At 43.6% G+C, this 15,619-nt stretch overlaps 1 protein-coding gene and 1 long non-coding RNA gene across 6 annotated transcripts in view; one reads left to right on the top strand and one right to left on the bottom strand.

Annotated features, from left to right (window-relative positions):
• NKAIN2 (sodium/potassium transporting ATPase interacting 2) overlaps positions 1-15,619 on the top strand; it is a gene marked incomplete at its 3' end in the record, with an annotated part of 430,177 nt that overhangs the window by 357,623 nt on the left and 56,935 nt on the right. The window lies entirely within an intron of this gene.
• LOC310675032 overlaps positions 3,597-15,619 on the bottom strand; it is a 65,312-nt gene continuing 53,289 nt past the window's right edge. Inside the window, exons 2-3 of the long non-coding RNA XR_014509859.1 lie at positions 5,353-5,402; positions 3,597-4,816 (exon numbers count right to left, since the gene is read on the bottom strand). This is a non-coding gene — a long non-coding RNA (uncharacterized lncRNA). The remainder of the gene's footprint in view (positions 4,817-5,352; positions 5,403-15,619) is intronic.

Here is a 15,619-nt window from a genome sequence, read left to right as displayed (position 1 = left end):
AGGTTTCTCTTACGCACAGCAACCCAGGCCTTGTGGGCGGGGAGGGGGGGTTGCAGTGATTTTTAGGAAGTCATTAGCTTGCACCAGGCGTCCTATTGGGAAGACCCAGTTTTCTGAGTGCATGTTCTGGAAGTTGGGCAATAGGGGCAGTACAGGATTCCTTCTGGTGTACCGACCTCCCCGCTGCACCAAGGATTCCCTGCCCGAGCTGCTTCAGGTCGTGGTGGATGTCCTCCTGGAGACACCTAGTTTGGTTGTCCTAGGGGATTTTAATATCCATGCCGACACGACCTTACAAGGGGCCGCTCGGGACTTCGTGGAAAGCATGGCCTCCATGGGGCTGTCCCTGAATAAGTTTGGCCCAACCCATAGCCGCGGACATGCCTTGGACCTTGTGTTTACCTCAATGGATGTTGGTGATCTGACACTAAGTAAAAGCGAAACAAAAGAAGTGCCATGGTCAGATCACTTCCTGGTGCAACTTGACTTCTCCGCGACCCTTCCCCTCTGCAGGGAGGTGGGACCGATTCGGATGGTCCGCCCCCGCCACTTAATGGATCCAAATGGTTTCCAGAGAGTGGTAGGGGATGCTTTATCCCATGTTGATGGCCTTTCAGTTGATTCCCTGGTGGCCCGCTGGAATGTGGAGTTAACCAGGGCTATTGACTGTTTGGCTCCGAAGCGCCCTCTCCGATTGCATGGAGCCCGGACAGCCCCGTGGTTTTCCACGGATCTGAGGGCAATGAAACAATCGTTGAGACGGCTAGAGCGCCGGTGGCGGAGGACCCATTCTGAAGCTGACCAGACACAGGTTAGAGCTCAATGTCGAGCCTACCAAGTGGCAGTAGCGACGGCGAAGAAGACTTTCTTCACCCCCTCTATTGCATCTGCAGAAAACAGCAGCAGGAGACTTTTTCAGGTGGTCCGCAACCTAGCGGAACCACCTGCTACATCGGGGCCCAGTACGGGCCACATGATCTCCTGCAATGATTTTGCAAAGTTTTTTGCAGATAAAGTCGCTCAGATTCGGGAAGAGGTCGATGCCACCGTGGGAGCAGGGCCGGGGCGGGAGAGTGCTAGAGTCCTGTCTAGTCAAATTGCGTGGGATCAATTCCAATCTGTTACCTCCGAGGATGTGGACAGGCAGCTTGGACGAGTGAAACCAACCACCTGTCTCCTTGATCCTTGCCCATCCTGGCTTATAAAAGCTAGCTGGGAAGGGCTGGGCGATGGGCTTCGTGGGGTGGTGAATGCTTCCCTCCGTGAGGGAGTCTTCCCAGGCCCGCTGAAAGAGGCGGTTATTAAACCGCTTCTTAAAAAACCATCTTTAGATGCGGCCACGATGGCCAACTATCGCCCAGCCTCAAATCTTCCATTCTTGGGCAAGGTGATTGAGCGAGTGGTGGCTGAACAACTCCAGGCACGCCTGGAAGAAGCGGACCATTTGGATCCCTTCCAGTCGGGATTCAGGCCTCATCACGGGACTGAAACTGCCTTGGTCGCACTGGTTGATGATCTCCGGCGGGCTAGGGACAAAGGTGAGAGCTGTTTCCTAGTTCTGCTGGATCTCTCAGCGGCGTTTGATACCATCGACCATAACATCCTTCTGGACCATCTTGAGGGGCTGGGAGCTGGGGGTACTGTCATACAGTGGTTCCGCTCCTTCCTCCTGGGCCGTGTTCAGAAAGTTGTGGTGGGGGATGAGTGTTCAGACCCCTGGGCTCTCACTTGTGGGGTGCCTCAGGGTTCTGTCCTCTCCCCCATGCTTTTTAACATCTATATGCAGCCGCTGGGAGAGATCATCAGGAGGTTTGGGCTGGGTGTTCATCAGTATGCGGATGATACCCAGCTCTACCTCTCTTTCAAATCAGAACCAGTGAAGGCGGTGACGGTCCTGTGTGAGTGTCTGGAGGCGGTTGGAGGATGGATGGCGGCAAACAGATTGAGATTGAATCCTGACAAGACAGAAGTACTGTTTCTGGGGGACAGGAGGCGGGCAGGTGTGGAGGATTTCCTGGTCCTGAATGGGGTAACTGTGCCCCTGAAGGACCAGGTGCGCAGCCTGGGAGTCATTTTGGACTCACAGCTGTCCATGGAGGCACAGGTTAAATCCGTGTCCAGGGCAGCTGTGTACCAGCTCCATCTGGTACGTAGGCTGAGACCCTATCTGCCCGCGGACTGCCTTGCCAGAGTGGTGCATGCTCTGGTTATCTCCCGCTTGGACTACTGCAATGCGCTCTACGTGGGGCTACCTTTGAAGGTGACCCGGAAACTACAACTAATCCAGAATGCAGCGGCCAGACTGGTGACTGGGAGCAGCCGCCGAGACCATATAACACCGGTCTTGAAAGACCTACATTGGCTCCCAGTACGTTTCCGAGCACAATTCAAAGTGTTGGTGCTGACCTTTAAAGCCCTAAACGGCCTCGGTCCAGTATACCTGAAGGAGCGTCTCCACCCCCATCGCTCTACCCGGACACTGAGGTCCAGCACCGAGGGCCTTCTGGCGGTTCCCTCACTGCGAGAAGCCAAGTTACAGGGAACCAGGCAGAGGGCCTTCTCGGTAGTGGCGCCCTCCCTGTGGAACGCCCTCCCACCAGATGTCAAAGAGAACAACAACTACCAGACTTTTAGAAGACATCTGAAGGCAGCCCTGTTTAGGGAAGCTTTTAATATTTGATGTATCACAGTATTTTAATATTCTTTTGGAAGCCGCCCAGAGTGGCTGGGGAAACCCGGCCAGATGGGCGGGGTATAAATAATAAATTATTATTATTATTATATTATATTCAGTTGATCCAGAAGAAACACCTATTTTCTGCCATGTGGCATGTGAAGTATCCCTTAATCAGAGGGTGTCTAGTGTGGAAGTGGATTGGCTGGTAGAAGAGCTGCAGAGTCATCAACCTGGAGCAGGCACCTTCATGCAGAATGCATATGTTTAAGTTAGCTGCTTTTGTAGCACATTTGTGTACATGTTGCTTTAAGAAGTATGGCAAGATTATATTTCAGCACATGCTCAATAGGAAGCTGAAGTGTAGAGCAGCTACCTTTTTCTTTTCTTTTTTAGAATTATACCCTGCTTTTCACCATCCGTGTCTTTTTGGGCCACAGGGAGAAACAAATATGATTTCATTTGCCATGAAGTTAGGAGCTGGTGTTTAGATAAGGAACATTTGGTCACCTCCTTACTGTAAAGCCCACAGGAGCAGGCCCTTTTCCTTTACAGAGCTTGCTTTAAGAAGCCTGCTTTGGAACAACAGAGAGTGAAGAATAAGGTTTCCTTTTTGTGAACAGCTGGACTAAGCTGCAAAAGTAAACTTATGGAACTGTTAGGGAACCTAATAAAAGAGATTACGTGGCATTATTCTGGAAGAGAGAACTTTAAGTCATCTAATGCATGTTTTATTGTGCCATTTACATAGAATCCAGACATGCATATATGATCAAGACAGTATACTGCTTTATTTATGAATGTTGCATCCAGGAGTACTCTCATTTTCCTACTCATATCGAAATAATGCCCCTTAATGAGGCCAAACTTAGATTCACAAAATGTTTAGGGGTATGCGTATCCCTGCGTACTCCTAGAAAAAAGCAATGGTTACATCATGTTTGGCTTTGCATCAGTCCTTCATTGTAAGTCCCTCCAGAGACCTGAATTAGTTGAAATTAAATAAAAGCAGAACAGAATTTGGGAAAGAGTCACACTTTCACCATGTTTGCTATGACTAGGGGTATCAGATGCAAATAAAGGAAGTGAAAGCTTTATGTAGAAGAGAATTTCAGGAGAAGCATTTTTTCACTTCCTCTGTAAGACAGACTGCACCTGCCTAAGTTCTGTCTTTTATAGATTAATTAAAGGTAGTAGAGCTCTATGTCCCTTTTGTATATGGCCAGCCTATCTGCAGCCATTTTAATTTTCCCAGCTCAATTGCTTTAGCTGCAAACTTCAAAACAAGATTTAGGTTGGTGTGATGGTATCAGGTAGCAGTAATATTTGACTATTCTCTCTCTCAAATGAAGCTGATATTTCTTTTCACTTCTCTGAGCTAGTGGTGAACAGATGGGAAGGAGGGGACCATAATAAAGAATCATACTTTATTATGTGGTGGATGTGTGTGTTCCATTTAGAATATTGTTGCAGCTGAAAACATTAAAAACTGTTTAGCAGAGCACCTTAATATATGAGAAGGAAAATGGTGGCATAAATATCTCCATGACATAAAAATGACCACGTGAATTTTTTTTTTTTATCTAGGCCACCAGTTCAAATCTAGCATGATTAAAATCAATATAACTGTGTGCAACAGTTATATTCCTACTCTGGTGATTAATTGCCGAAAATGCAAACAATAGTTTATGCAGTTACATTAAAAGCAAAAGAGGAATCACGTGTAAGCCAGCAGTCAATAAATGTGAACAAGATGAAAGGCTTGTTCTCACTAGTTATACCCTAGGCATGGAGCAGAGCCAGGAGGACAGTGAGAATTGGAAGTGTGAACATCAGTCTGTCGTGGAGTGTAGGAATAAAAAATAGACCAGGATCTTCCTTTGAGGAAACATAAGCCATAAACCAAAAGCACTTTCAAAAAGCCAAGGTACACTGTAAGTGCTCCCACTGGAGTTTCAAAGGTATGGCAAGGAAGAATCAAACAGAGGGATGTAAGATGCTTATAAAACTCAGTTTCCAAGCAGAAGAAGTGCCAGAGAAAGAGCTTGACCTGGATCATATTCTGGACACAAAAGAAGATCAGGACCTCTGACAGAAAACCAGGACCCATGAAATACTTCTGGAAGCAAGAGAGCAGGAGCTCTGAGAGCAGAAGAGAGAAAACAACAGCACTGTTGCTCAGTTTGGGAAGCCTGTATGTTTGTCAAACCTAAATGAAGATGAGATTCCCTCAAAGACTCAGCTCTATCACACAAATATTAAAGGCATTATAGGATATTGGCAGGATAAGGATGGAGTAAAGTGTCACTGAAATGTCCAGATGTAAGGTGTTAGCCATGAAATACTGCAGTTTGCTAGCAGAACTGAGAAACAGTACTCTTTATCCTCTAGTTCAGTAGTGGAGAAACTGGTGCACAGGCATGATCTCTCCCCTCCCCTCAGTATTCTTATGATTTCCCCAAGCAGCAGAAACAAAAATTATATTGTATGGACTGCATTGGTAGACATTTTGCTTGGACACAGCTGCATGGAGGTCTAAGCTTTACCTAACTAGACCAGGAATAGTGCTCTGGACTCATCCCATGTATTATAAGCAGATGTATTATAAGCTGAATTTTAAATAACTCCATAAAGACGTTATTAATTTCCCTGCCCAGTTCCTTTAATGAAATACTTACCTCAAGTGCTCTTCCACCTTCCTGGAAAATGTCTAAAATGATTGTGATACCTAAACCAAATGGAGGGAAAATCATATATTTAGAAAGTTCTATTTAACTTGCTAAGATACCTAAATATTCACAGCTTCTTTAGCAAGGAACTTGAATACATTAATTAATCATGCTACAGGGAAAGATCAATGTAGTTTTGACCTTACAAGACAATTAATGGACAATGTCAGAAATACTTTAAATGTACTACATCAGGCAGAGCAAACAAAAAAACTGACCTATTTGTAGTCTTGTTCAGTGATGTAGACAACAGACATGATAGCAAACAGCTTGGGTGGCATTTTGGAAGTTACCTTCAAAATTTCTTACAGTTTGGGTCTATATTCTTGAGGACATGAACTTGGTACACAACTAGTTAAAAGCCACACTAGAGAAAACTGTTGCAAAGCTCATTTGGGTGGGGTGGGCAGGTGGACAACAGTTCTGCTCTGTCCAGCACACACACACTCTCCTCGGGTGGAGATCACAAAGGAACCTGCAGCTTCCATTCACAAACTTAAGCTAAACAGGTTGGTTGATGCTGCATCAATGAGGTTTTCCAAGTGTTCCAAGTGTTGAAGTGTCTCTCCTGGTGTCTTCAAGTCTTCCCTCATAGAAGCTTCTGGCCCTTGGAGCTTCAACCTAGACAACCCCTATGCAGTGCAACACGGAAGAAAGAGTGCTCAGGCAGAAATCTTTTTGTTCTGGAAGCCTCCTAAAGTTTAAATTTTGGGCAACAGCTCAGGGATAGAATGGCTACTTCCATCCATGCTGGTCAGGGCAGGCCCTGACTCCCTCACACCAGGGCTTTGTAGTGACTTTAGCATTCAGCAGGGGATAGCTTAGCTACAGTGTATATATGTCCCCTGTGTTTTCCCAGTACATTCATAATAATAGGTTGGATCCAGACTTAGTCATGTTTGGGGCAGATGCATTGAAATGAATGGGGCATAAGTTAGGAATGACCAACTGTTTTCATTGAGTCCTACTGATTTCACTGAGTAACTAAACCTGTATCCAACACATTAAGAGTCCTTAAGAGGCATGTACAATTTGTGACCCAACAAACCCAAAAGCAGGCAGCAGAAGCATGAGTTTTATTGAACTCCTGGTGGACCACCACGTGGCTGGTACCTTGCATCTTATGAAGTGTGCCAAAAGCTTTCTAGGCCTGCCTCTGTGTCAAACCTTTGGGACAAAGGTTTCTTCTTTCCTGTGCTATGATGCAATAGTTTCAGACTCTGGAGTCAGCCTAGCTCTCTTCTGTGAGTCAGGAAATGCTGTCCATGCATAATGAAGGTTTCCTATTGTGAAGGTAGACTAGCATGGGAGGAAACATATTCTGAACATGTGCCCATGAAAACTATGCAGAACTTGGGTTTGTGCATCTAGTCTCCTTGGACTTTCTTTTTTCCAGATGGACAGCCTTTAATCCCTATGTTATTCTAGTGCCCTCCTTAGTATTTTTACCTCTGTTTTATTTTATCCTTCCGGAGGTGAGATGATCTGAATTAGTTAATTCAAATTGTACACGCACTTCAGACTGGCTGTGATGTCCTTGAGCTCTGAAGGAAACCAGTGCCCCTCGCATTAATTTAAATAGCACAGCACTGAAGATATAAAATGGAATTTTACTCAGGGCTGTTGTGGCAGTTCTCCAAATGGTTCCTTTTACTTTTAAAATATAAATGATTGTATAAGACTTGATCTGCTCTACTGCTTCACATGTATTACATTTAACAACAGATAAGGAAAGAAAAGCTACTTCAGTCGCAGCTCCAGCAGCTGATCTGCAATGGAATGCAACCATATCAGAAACCATTCTAATTGCTTATGTCATTTTAATGGGTTGTGTGAATATTTATCATGCACTTTGTGTGCTTCTGTCAACATCCCACAGCTGCCTTCCTTTAAGGGTATGGATCTGATATTTCAGATACATCCAGGGGTCAGTCTTTTCCCAATACTCTGACTCTAAAGGCAGCTGGTGCAGATTATTTTGGAGGCTTCATTCTTTGGTAGGGTTGCCATATGCCTGGGATTTGGCTGTTCGGAATTGCATCTGGGTGGCAAGCCATGTCAGCAGTCCCAAATTCCACAAGAATAGCTCAACAACTTTATTATTTTTTTGAGATTTTTCAACAACAAAAAAAAAAAGCTCAACAACTTTGTCTTAAAATCTCAATAACTTTTGTGTCTGGATTTTCACTTTCTGGAATATTCTTTGGTAAATGTTATTTTACCTGAGATGTTCCAAATGTAGTAATAACAGTTTATTTCACTAGATAATCAAGCTGCAATCCTGCGCCATGGCAGGCTGCTTAATTCCCACTCACTTTGGGATTTAAGCAGTCTGTGTACAGGTTTGCAGCTAGCTATACGGAGTCAGTTTTGGTCAGTGATATGTCACACATCGCTTTTATCATTTTTACATTAGAGAAATGTGATAAATGCATTTGATAAACTGGATGAGAATTTTAGGAATTTTGTACTGTAGGTTGTCTAAATTTTCTGGTTTTTAATTGATTGTATATTACTTCTACTACTACTACTACTACTCCACGCAATATGTAAAATGCACTCTTAAGCATCTTATTTGAAAGTTGTACTGATTTCAGTAGGTCTTGCTTTCAGACAAATATATTTAGCAGCCCAATCCACATAAGTATTTACTCTCAACACAAACTGAGTTCAACTAGAGTAAAAAGGTTGGGGTTGGGGAAGAGTGTGCAGCCATGCTATCTATTTCCATGCCATGGAAATAACCTGGATATAAATTGTTGAAGAGGACTATTGTTTTCATTAAAACATTAGTGTTGTTTTGATGTTTACTTTCTTTAAAAATGCTGTGATGAGGTTGTCCATGATACTTCTACAGTTCAGCCTAAATGATGAAAAACTTACTACACTAGCACAGTGATACCTTGGTTTACAACCATAATCCGTTCCGGAGGTCCGTTTGTAAACCAAAACAGGTTGCAACCCAAGGCGCGCTTTCGCCAATGGGGCCTCCAAAAAAATGTTTTTCGTAATCCAAAAAGGGTTGTAATCCAAAAAAAGGTTGCAAACCGGGACACGCACTTCCGGGTTTGACGTGTTTGTAATCCAAAACGTATGCAAACCAAGACGTATGCAAACCAAGGTACCACTGTATTTAAAAAAACCTGGAAGTACCCAAGCTTATTTTTGAAGGATGGATTGATTTAACATTTAAGAGCTATTTCATCAATATGAAGCTCACAGTGGTTGGCTACTCTGTTTCCATTCCAAGATTTAACAACGTTGCTGAAATGTTTTGCATGTATTCTTATTTCCCTCTAGTCAAACTCCTGTCTATCATTCTCTTAGTTTACAGTGGTACCTCTACTTACGAGCACCTCTGGTTATGTATCCTTCAGGATACACATGCAGCAAACGCGGAAGTATTTTTCTGGATTTCATGGCGTGTGCATGTGCAGAAGCACTCTACTGTGCCACGCACATGCGCAGAAACGCTCTACAATCCCACGTGCATGCACAGAACAGGCACCTCTGGTTGCAAAAACCTCGGGATTCGACTGGAGCTCCAGAACAGATCCCATCCGCAACCAGAGGCATCCCTGGATTTCAAAAATGTTCATCCTGCTTCCCAATCAGTGGAAGTCTTATAAAGAGGCACCCCCCACCATAAAAAATATAGTATATGGCTTTAGAAATCCATTCCATACAACTAAAAGATGTATAGACATAAAACCACAAGATACACTGGTAATCATAAAAATATAATTATCCTAAAGTCCTATGATTCCACTGTTCCCTCATCTCCACTTGTGGCTTCCCAGGGCTATCTGATTGGTCATTGTGAGAAGAGGATGCTGGACTAGATGGGATTTGGGATGATCCACTAGCGCTATTCTTAGAATTTGCCATTTTTTAATTCTGCGATAAATCTTGTTACTCACCTGATAATAAATCAAGAGTCTAGGAATTGTGCCATGCTGAAACAGTATAAGAGCCCAGCAGGAAGTGGCTGGAGGAAGCCAAGGACAGTCAGCCAACATAACTGGACCAAAAGAGAGGCCTAGGCAACTGCAAGCTTGAATCAACAAAGTAAAGTTCTACTCCTCTATTTTTAAAGCACAGTGCAGGTTTATGCCATTGGATAAATGTATTAAACTTGGGGTAAAGACATAGTTGCTTGATTGATAAACCAATCAGAAGGAATGCTTTGTGTGATTAATGACTATGCCATATCTAATGGGGCACATGTTTAATAGTCTCCAAGGTTCTGACAAGTAAAATAGCAACTAATTGTGGTGCCTAGGAATTATTCAGTCCTCGAGGCCTAAACAAAAGTTTTCATTTGAGTTGAGGAAGGGTGGAGGTGTTGAGAAAGTTTACTTATCTTCTTTTCTTCAAACCACACCAGCTGTCATAATACATATTTATTTTCTGAATTTTGCTTATTAATGGCTTATTTCACTTTAAGCTCTTTCAACCTACGCAGCAAGAAGCAGGCAAACACGGAGGTTTTTGCAAGCAGACAACAAAGGAAAGCGCTGTACTTACAAATCTAATTTTCATCTAAGTACTGTAGATTGCAGCTCCCTGAGGCAAAGTCCTTGATATCAGAAAACCAATTTCTGGCAGATTGGAGGGGTTATTCCCCTTTGGTTTTCCAGCATCAGCGAGGAGATGGGAATAGAGGACCCATTCTCAGGAGGCTGGCAACTTCACAAAAGAAAAAACAGATGGGACCTGACAGGCTATTTCCAGGAGATGGAGTCTCTGAAGCAGGAAGCAGCGATGCCTGAGTGACTACTGGGAGGCCCTTGCTTTTAAACTGGGAGAGTCAAGGACTCTGATGAGATGACAGCAGGCAGCATGCATTGTCAGGCTTCCACCTGTCCCGTCAACATTTACACTCCCCACCCCCTTCCTAATATATAATTTGCAGATTGTCTTGTGAGTGCTATATTGTTTAACCCTGTATAACACCCTTAGCTGTACTCTGTGAATATTTTTTATTTATTTGTTTTTGCAATTTTCCAGAATTTGAGGCTGCACTATGTAGGCATAGAACCTTCAGCTATTTCTATTCTATCTCTGATTTCCTATCCTTTCCCTATCTTTTTCCAGTGAAAGAACATGTAAGGATAAGAACACTGGGGTGAATTCTATATTCAGAGTCCACCTCAGAATATCCTACATTCTGAGAGAAAATAATATTAGGCAGCAGTTTTCCCTGCTCTCTAAATCCTTCTGAAGCAAGCACTGTTTCCAACTTCCTCTTGGTATTTGAAATCAGGTTTTGTTTTCCTCTTCAAAGTCACAAGTCGTCAACTTTCCTGAGCCAGTCATGAAAATCATCTGCTGGCAAGATTTGTGCAGTGAAACCAATTTATCTACAGTTAAAATTTGTATTTGAAATAATTTTGGAATTTTGTACATGACTACCATTAGCTCTCAACAAGCTGTTTAGAGTCCACTTGACCCAAGCTTGCTCAGTTATCTTCTCCCAGAGACCAATGAGGAAAAAATTATGCCCCATTGTGAAGATACTTGATCTCAGCCCTTTATATTGTTGACTATGAGATGCTACTGTTGCTGCTGCATCTAAGGAAACTGATAAGCAAATTCTTGGCTATGATTAAGTCTAAGCTGGTGAGGAAGGGGGCAGGATTGGGTCACTTTTAGGTGATTACCAGTTTCCCATGACATAAAAGCACAGAAACTTTCCAACCATTTCAGAATTTGATAGCATGAGAGACTGGGTACTCCACTTCCCAGTCATCTTCTAAGTAGGATCCAGTTTTGGCTGGTAAAGGTGAAGGACCCCGTGACAGTTAAGTCCATTCAAAGGCAACTATGGGGTGCAGCACTCATCTCGCTTCAGGCTGAGGGAGCACGCGCTTGTCCACAGACAGCTTTTCAGGTCATGTGGCCAGCATGACTAAATCGCTTCTGGTGCAACGGAACACTGTGACAGAAACCAGAGCACATGGAAATGCCATTTACCTTCCCACCACAGTGGTACCTATTTATCTACTTGCACTGGTGTGCTTTCAAACTGCTAGGTTGACAGGAGCTGGGACAGAGCAACAGGAGCTCACCCCATTGCGCAGATTCGAACCATCAACCTTCTGATTTGCAAGTCTAAGAGGCTCAGTGATTTAGACCACAGCGCCTCCTGTGCCCCTGTTTTGGCTGTACATCCTTTGGGAACCACCTTTTTCTTGTGGTAAGTTTTTTAACAGACATTGTCCCCTAGACTAACACTGCGTAGCAAGATCACAATTTGATAGCTGACTCCAAACTGTGGAACTCCATTCCCCTAATGATATCTGAGCCTGTACAACTTCAGTAGCTCTGCAGGGCCTTCTTGTTTGGTACTGCTCATATACAGTATTTTATGGATTACAAGAACAGTAGACTGCAGACACTTCAGTTTTACACTTTATGCACTGTTATTCATCATCGGGCAATATTTCCGAATTCACTCTCTCTGAATCAGTAACCCCAGTTTACACACATCCTCCTATAAAGCCTTTTCATTGTCAATCGTAACAGTCATGTCTTTCTCAACAGTAGATGCTACCACTACATCAAGAGTCTCTGCTTTGGCAGCCGTTCTGCATATCATATCATGAGAAAACAAACATTAGCAGTGTAATAAGCGATAGTGCTCTACACATTGACGTCCCAATGGCAACCAGTCAACAGGGCAGAAATTAACAGCTTCAGCAGATTTGAAACCTTGGTTAAAGCTACTATGAGAGGCTCTTGGAAACGTAATCACAAATTTACCAGCACACCATGAGACATTAATATGTTGGGATTCATAATTGTAACCAGCTGACGTAAAAGCTCAGCTGAGATTCAAATAGCTCAGGAGCCAACTTCTTCATTACATCTTCCAGTTGTACAGCTGCATATCCTGGGGCTCCATACCATGTTTTAGGCTCCCCCCCCCCAATGCAGATAGATGAAGGAATAGCTCCAGTGATCCTCAATATGCCAGTGAAATGAGGAAAAACAGATCCCTACATGTAGCCAAGGCAACTTCCTTCCACATATATCTGCAGTGATGTGAGCAAGTACAGATTGTTCCATCTCAGGCATATTCAAATTCCATCCACTATCAATATACTCTTCTTCTTCTGGTTTTTATTTGATTTTACCATCTCTCACAGGAAACTCACTGCCAAACTCCTTTGAAGCAATATCAGCACCATATTCTACTGTAACATCCTCTTCAATTGTGCTAACAAGATGCCAAAACTATTTCTCAACCAATTCTGTAGGAACCATATGCACAGGCATATTAAAATAATCTGACTTGCAGGCATCTGCCATTTCTCCAAATGTGCGAAGTGTGTAGTCTCGTGCTGCCTGTTCAAAACCAAATGCTTCTTGTGGTTTATTACACTCCTCAGGGGCATCTCCAGTCCCCCTCGGGGAACATCATGAAGAGGTGGTATTAAGCAAAAGGTATGGTAACTGTCATCACAGCCATCACATAGGAGCAGACTATCCTCATCATTACCACTGCCACACAACAGACAAACATACAAATCCATGGCATTAAAGCTTTTCTTAGAACTTCCCTTTGGTTGTTCTCTTTCTGTTTCCCAGGTGGCTTGCCTTTTTTCAACCATTTCCCATTTCACTAGGCTATGAGACTCTTTAACACTGTCAGGCTCAAGCTTTGGAGGGGTGGTTCCCATTCTATGTCTCAGATTGTGAGTTTTTGTTTCTGTAAAGGTAAAGGTAAAAGGACCCCTGACCATTAGGTCCAATCATGGACAACTCTGGGATTGCGGAGCTCATCTCGCTTTATTGGCTGAGGGAGCCGGCGTACAGCTTCCGGGTCATGCGGCCAGCATGACTAAGCCGCTTCTGGCGAACCAGAGCAGTGCATGTAAATGCCGTTTACCTTCCCGCTGGAGCGGTACCTATTTATCTACTTGCACTTTGACGTGCTTTCAAACTGCTAGCTTGGCAGGAGCAGGGACCGAGCAATGGGAGCTCACCCCGTTGCGGTGATTCGAACCACAGACCTTCTGATTGGCAAGCCGTAAGCTCTGTGGTTTAGACCACAACACCACCCACATCCCCTTTTTGTTTCTGTAGCCTCCTCCAAATCAGTTTTAATATTAGTAGCCTCTTCTCTCATGCGTTTTGCTCAATGAGCAGGTGAACAAGTTTCAGGCAGCTGAAAAGGCTTGTCTTTGAGGAATATAATGGGGTTTATATTCCTTGTCCTTTGTGCTGCTGGTGATATCTGGCTTCTGAAGACACTTTTCCAGGACTGCATCATCCATTAAACACATAAATTTGGAACAAATGTCTGGCGCCAACAGACTAGCTCCAGTCTGAAATAAGTTGTATAGGTAAAGAATGTGCTAATAATGAGCACAAATACGTGAGCCCACAGCTTTGCCAGGAACAAACCCCATCTTGGTAGCTATTTTAGTCCATTTTCTGTCCTCACACACCAAGTCAAATCCACCTTCTTCTGCAACTAGTCTATTAAACTGGAATAAATCCAAGATCTTTCTTTCTACATGTGGAATTTTCCGTGTGCATCCCTGAAGTTCCCAAAACGTATTTTACGTTTCCAAGTGTCTTGTACTACTTCTTTTATTATTGTTCTCTCATTTGTGTTATTACCTGGATAAGAAGCTGCTGGAATGTAATAAATAAGAAAAATGTGTGGGCAGCTTCTTGAGAGTGGAGAGCACAAACTGTTTGACCTTTGCTTGTAACATTGATTGATAGGCTGGAAGCAATTGAACCAACTTGCTATTTTTCATCGCATCTTTTTTTCTCACTTCAGCTGCCCATCTTTATTTCGTCTTCATTAGTCTTAGAGTGGCTTGTGCAACTGGCTCTTGATTTAGACATGCTCACTAGCACAAAGTTTGCAAACCTCTGAAACAAGTCATTGTAACCAAGCTAGACATATCAGCTGTGAAGCTAGTGTAAGGTTCTAAATCAAGACTTTTTAATGTGCTTTTCTGGCAAGAGATTTTCCTTTTCCTACATTGAGCAAATTTTAATCCCTTGACACTTAATCCCTTAAATTTGGCTCTGTGTTATACTCACATAGGGCAAAAGAGCAAGGTGGACGACTGCTGGAACGTAAGTGGAGAAAAACTCCAAATGACTATAGTGAAACACTGGTGAGTGTGCATTTTCAAGCATACTTATTGGCAGTGAAAGCAGCAAAGAAGGCATACTTTGCTACCTCCATTGCATCCTCAGTATGCCATCCTGCATAACTTTACTGGGTAGCAGGGCCCTTTTCATATTGGCCTGAAAGAGGTGGTAGAACAGACAGAAGTTTGCTGTGACTTGTTTGCTAAGCATTTTGAGGATAAAATTGCTTGCATACATGGGACCTTGACACTGTTGCTATAGCAGTTGAATCTTGAGAGCTGTCCAGAGCACTGTCTAATTCTGTTTTGTTGGATGGATTTCAGCTGATGAGACTCGGAGGTGTGGACAAGGTGCTTGGACCCTTGCCCTTCGACTCATAAAATCCAGCAGGGAAGAGAAAGCTGTCAGGGCCAGGGAGGTGGTCAATGCCTCTTTACAAGAGGCGGTCATTCCTGGCTGTTTTAAGGTGGCAGTAATAAGATTGCTTCTAAAGAAACCATCCCTACATTCTAATAACCTAAGTAATTCCCAGCCAGTTACACTGTTAGTGGGTGGTTCTCTAGACTGGATGGATGGGAGACTGCCTGCTCTTGAGGGTGTTACACTGCCTTTTAAGGGGGTGCTCTTGGATCCATTACTGTCACTTGAGGCCCAGGTGGCCTCGGTGGCTCAGGGTGTCTTTTGTCAGCTTCGGTTGGTGGCCCAGCTATGCCCCTATCTGGACAGGAATAGTGTAACTTCTGTGGCCTACACTCTGGTAACATCTAGGTTGGGTTTATTCAATGCATTATGCATGTGGCTGCCTCTGAAGATGGTTTGGTAACTTCAGCTGGCCAGACTGCTCACCAGAACAAAATGATTTGAGCATATAAAACCAATCCTGGCCCAACTGCACTGGCTGCCATTAACATTCTGGGCCTAATTCAAAGTGTTGGTGTTGACCTATAAAGCTCAGGACCTCAATGCCTTAAAGGCCACCTTTCTCCATACAAACCAACCTGAACCCTTCACTTGTCATTCGAGGCCCTTTTCAATGTCCATACTCAGAGTAGTTCGGAGGGTAGCAACATGAGAATAGGCCTTCTCTATGGTGGCT

Source organism: Podarcis tiliguerta (assembly GCF_965153285.1).
Source record: "Podarcis tiliguerta genome assembly, chromosome: 3".
Lineage (NCBI taxonomy): Eukaryota > Metazoa > Chordata > Lepidosauria > Squamata > Lacertidae > Podarcis > Podarcis tiliguerta.
Note: the sequence above shows the minus strand (reverse complement) of the source record. Positions and strands in the feature narration are given on the sequence as shown.